This window comes from Mirounga leonina, unplaced genomic scaffold, assembly GCF_011800145.1.
Source record: "Mirounga leonina isolate KUSES-001 unplaced genomic scaffold, KU_Mleo_1.0 Mir_99, whole genome shotgun sequence".
NCBI lineage: Eukaryota > Metazoa > Chordata > Mammalia > Carnivora > Phocidae > Mirounga > Mirounga leonina.
This window is the reverse complement of record NW_023270971.1, coordinates 6,383,205-6,388,760: the sequence shown is the minus strand read 5'-3', so window position 1 is coordinate 6,388,760 and position 5,556 is coordinate 6,383,205.

The window sequence follows — 5,556 nt, the reverse complement described above, 5'->3', positions numbered from 1 at the left end:
CGCATCGGGCTCCCTGCTCCGCGGGAAGCCTGCTTCTCCCTCTCCCATTCCCGCTGCTTGTGTTCCCTCTCTCGCTGTGTCTCTCTCTGTCAAATAAATAAAATCTTTAAAAAAAAAAAAAAAGGCCTTTCTGACAATTGTTTCATTAACTCAAGAGTAGAATTTGGTTTTGTTTTTCTCTATGTTAAAATGACAAACTAGTCTTGGAATATTCAGTTGTTTTGGGGTTTTTTTGTTTTTGTTTGTTTGTTTTAGAAAGGCAGACCGCCACATGTAGCACCTCATTTGGATGTGTCCGGAGTTTTGGAAGTTTGACTACCCTATGTTCCCCAGAAATGGACCTTGAGAGCTTGTGTGGAGGTTCTAGCAGGGGAGTGAAGCTTCTCATATATCCTTGATCCAAGAATGGTCCTTCTCTAGGGGAGAAGGTCATCCTCTTCCACTGTGCTCAGCTTCGGGAGGAATGCACTAGGAGTGGTGTGGGAGGAAGGGGACACCCACATAGCCAGCCAGATCAGCCGAATCAACCCTGGCAATCAATGGGGTGATATGTCGCAGCCAGACTGCACTCATATCCTTAGTTTCTTCTTAACAAGAGCTAGTGAGGGGCACCTGGGTGGCTCAGTCAGTTAAGCATCTGCCTTCAGCTCAGGTCATGATCCCAACGTCCTGGGATCAAGCCCCATGTCTGTCTGGCTCCCTGCTCAGCATGGAGTCTGCTTCTCCCTCTGCCCCTCCCCCTGCTCGTGCTTGTACTCTCTCAAATAAATAAAAAATCTTAAAAAAATAAGAGATAGTGGAAGTTATTTTTAATTTCTATGTAATCTGCCCAAATAGCAGATATTATATATCTGATCAGCATAACTTTTCTGTTTTGTACTTTGTCATGCCCTTGATTACTTAAAAACAAAACAACAGAAGTTCCTCATTTCTTAAATAGCTAAAGTTCCTTATAATGATACCTATGGTTATATTTATTTAGTACTAGTGTATTGTTAATCTGATTAATAGACAGCCAAGCTACAACCATTCATCGTTCCCAGGCATCTATGCTTCTGTCTTAAGATAAGGAGGATTCTTTTTTGAAAATTCTTTTTAACATTACCTTCCCAGGATCAGTTCAATAGTTTATAAAAATGCAATGTGTTTTTACCTATCAAAGCATCTTTGGTGCTTCCTACATAGCTAAAATACCAAAGGCTTGGTCTCTCACCTTGTAACCCATGATGTGTCATTCACAATCAGGAGGGATAGTAGGTAAAGAATTAGTTAGGTATGTTTGAAATGCTCCCTATGTCTTAATTGGCTCACTACTGTTATAGGATTCACATTATATACTAAACCCACAAAATGGGATAAGCTGTCCAATCAAAAAAGTACATTCTAACTTCCCCATGTTTATTTTTAAAAGTAGATTTGTCTGGGGGGGGGTGCCTGGGTGGCTCAGTCAGTTGAGCGTCCAATTCTTGATTTCGGCTCAGGTCGTGATCTCAGGGTTGTGAGATTGAGCCCCTTGTCGGGCTCCGCGCTGGGCATGGAGCCTGCTTAGGATTCTCTCCGCCCCTCCACATCTCTGAAAAAAAATAAAAAAATAAAAATAAAAGTAGATTTGTCTATGTACCCATGTCCACAGTACACTCTTGAGGAAACACTGACAAAAACCATAACCCAGTAGGATTTTACTCTCCTCTATTCTGATATGGTTGTCTAGCCTAATAAGTTAACAGAGGCTTCAGTCTAATCAACAACAAGTAGTTTTTGCTTTCTTTACATGTGTACCTGAAGTCCTCTGCTGCATGCTCAAGCATCCTCAACAAAGGACAGGCCCAGCAACTTGGTGAGAAAGATTGTACCAGGCACTCTTAACTGGAATAGATTTACAGGGTCAGGCTTCTCACCATAAGCTAACATTGCGACCACACACAGCTATCTATAGATTGAAACACAGGACTGAATCAGGATTGCTCGGACTCTTTTTAGTCCAGAAACAAACAACTTTATGGAAGTACACTGTTGATCCAAAGTTTATGAATCAAGAATCAATCACATGAGCCAAATAAGTTCATGAGAAGAATATAATTGTGGTTATTTGTTTTAGAATATTATTAGATTGTTTTTAATGCTTTGTATTTGATGTGCTTATAAGGAAGTCCTTTCCCCCCATTTTTTTTCTTTTCTGCTTTCTTCTCAATCTGTCTATAAGGCTCAAGTTAGCAGGCTATGCTTATGCAAACTAAAAGGAAATATTTTTTAATGATATCTTGTTCCCACTGATCCCTCAGAATTCAAGAGTGAGCACTTTACTGAGTCTCTAGCGATGTAACAAGAGTTGTACTTCCCGTGTGTACAGTGACCTCCCAGGAGACTGGTCTGGTGGAGCCTATTTCGTGGCTCCCAGGTCCCGACATTATGCAGGTAAGATAGTGAGAAAGTTCACTTGCTGACAGGTCACCAACCTTAGCAAATATTGGGGACCTTGAGAAAGGATGAAGTCTCTTACTTTTAGGGACTGCAAGTAGAGCCTGATAGAGATTAACTTTTTAGCTTTGGTTTTCTGTTATTGGAAAAATGAACAAAGACATTAATCATTGAATAATTAAAATATTAACACTAGAAAACATCCACTTGATACAAAAGAAAGTGGCAAAGAAGGAATAAAACCAAAAAATACATATGAGATATAAAAAACAAAAAATGAAATGGCAGATGTAAATTCAACTCTATTGATGATAATATTAAGTGTAACTGAGTGACACAGTCCAATCAAAAGGCAGAGATTTTAGACTAGAGAAAATAAAAACAGAATCCAACTATATGCTATGTACAAGAGGCGCACTTCCAATTCAAAGACCCAAATAGGTTGAAAGTAAAAGGACAGAAAAGATATATGACTCAAAGCAACAGCAACCATAAGAAGGCTGGAGTGGCTGTATTACTAACAGGAAACAAACTTCTAAACAAAATGTTACAAGAAACAAGGAGGCACATTTTGTAATGATAAAAGCGACAATCCATGAGGAAATTATAAACATATATGCACCCAGCAACACACACACAACCATAAAGGCTGGTAGAATTGAGGGGAGAAAGAGACAATGTGATAATAATTTTCAGGGACTCTCATACCTCATTATCAATATTGGCTAGAGCAACTGGACAGAAGATTAACAGGGAAACAGAAGAATTGAACAGCATTATACACATGATCCAAAAGGCAGATCTACCCAACGACGAAAGAATACCCATTCTTTTTTTTTTTTTTTTTAAGATTTTATTTATTTATTTGAGAGAGAGAGTGAGAGAGAGAAAGAGCACAAGAGGGGGGAGCGGGAGAGGGAGAAGCAGACTCCCTGCCGAGCAGGGAGCCCGATGCGGGACTCGATCCCGGGACTCCAGGATCATGACCTGAGCCGAAAGCAGTCGCTTAACCAACTGAGCCACCCAGGCACCCAGAATACCCATTCTTCTTATGTGCACACAGAATATTAGACCATATTTCAGGCCATGATGTAAGTCTCAATAAATTTAAGTTGACTGAAATCTTACCAAGCATGTTCTCTAATCAGGACAGCATGTGATTGGAAATGAATAACAAAAAGAAACTCGGGATATTAACAAATACGTGGAAATTAAACAGCATACTACTAAATAACCAGTGTATCAAAGAAGAAATCACAAAAGAAATTAGAAAATGCTTTAAGATGCATGAAAATTAAGACACAACATACAATAGCCTACAGAATGCAACTTAAAGCAGCAGATAGAGGAAAATGAATAGGTATAAATACCTATATTAAAAAAGAAGAAAGATCTCACATAAACAACCTAAACTACCATTAAGACACTGGAAAAAGAAGGGCAAACTAAACCAAAAGGAAGAGAAGGAAGGAAATGATAAGAATTAGAATGGATATTAATGACATAGAGGATAGAACAAAAATTAAGAAAAATCAATGAAACCAGAAGTTGCTTCTTTGAAAAGATCAACAAGATTGACACAGTTGTAGCTATACTAAACAAGAAAAACAGAAAATCAAATGACTAGGGTCAGGAATAGAAGAGGGGGCATTACTACTGACCTTTCAGAAATAAAAATAATTACAAGGAAATACCATGAGCAACCCTGCCAAAAAATTAGGTAACTTCGATGGAATGGACAAATTCCCAGAAAAACATAAACTACGCAAACTGACTCGAGGAGGAACAGAAAAATCTGAATAGACCCATAACAAGTAAAGAAATTAAATTGGTAATCCAAATGTATGATCTCTCTCTCTAGATAGATAGATATCAGAAAACAAACAAACAAAAAACCTCTAAAAAGGAAAACCCAGGACCAGATGTTTCACTAGTGAATTCTAACAAATATTAAAGAAGAATTAATACCACTTCTTCACAAACTCTTCCAACGAACATAAGAGAAATGAATACTTCCCAATTCATTCTATGAGGCCAGTATTACCTCAATACCAAAATAAGACAAAGACAGCACAAGAAAACTACAGACCAGTGTTTCTTATAGTCACAAAAATTCTCAACAAACTACCAACAAATTTAATTCAGAAATAAATAAAAAAGATTGTATACCATGAGCAGGTGGGATTTACCCCAGGAATGCAAGTTTGGTTTAATATACAAAAATCAATTATGTAATATACCACATCAAGAGAACAAAGGACAAAAATGACATGATCATCTCAATAGACACAGATTCAATGTAATTTCTATCAAAAATTCCAACTGCCTTTTTTTTTTTGCAGAGATGGACAAGCTTATAAATTAAATTTCATATGGAAATGCAAAGGATCATAAGTAGCGCAAACAATCTTAAAAAGAACAAAGTTGGAGGATTCTACTTTCCAATTTCAAAACGTACAGAGCTACAATAATCAACAGTAGTACTGGAATAATGATAGGTACATAGATCAATGGGAACATAATTGAGAATCCAGAAGTAAACCCTCACATTTATGGCAAATTGATTTTCGAGAAGCTGCCAAAACAATTAAGTGGGGAAGGAACAGTCTCTTCAACAAATGGTGCGGGGACGACTGGATATCCAAGTGTCACAGAATAAAGAATAGATCACACCATACATAAAAATAAACTCAAAATGGATCAAAGACATAAATGAAAGAGTTAAAATGGTAAAACTCTTAGAAGAAAACAGGACTAAAACTTCACGACCCAACAGTGGAATATTACTCAGCAATTTAAAAAAATGAAGTACTGATGCACACTTCACATTGAACCTTGAAAACAGTATGCTAGGGGCACCTGGGTGGCTCAGTCAGTTAAGCGTCTGACTCTCGATTTGGCTCAGGTCATGATCTCAGGGTCATGAGATGGAGCCCCACGTCGGGCTCCAAGCTGGGAGTGGAGCCTGCTTGAGATTCTCTCCCATTCTCTCTCCCTCTGCCCCTGCCCCCTCTCTCTTCTCTCCTCTCTTTCTTTCTCTCCCTCTCTAAAAAGAAAGGAAGGAAGGAAGGAAGAAAAGAAAGAAAGAAAGAAGAAAGAAAGAAAGAAAGAAAGAAAGAAAGAAAGAAAGAAAGAAAG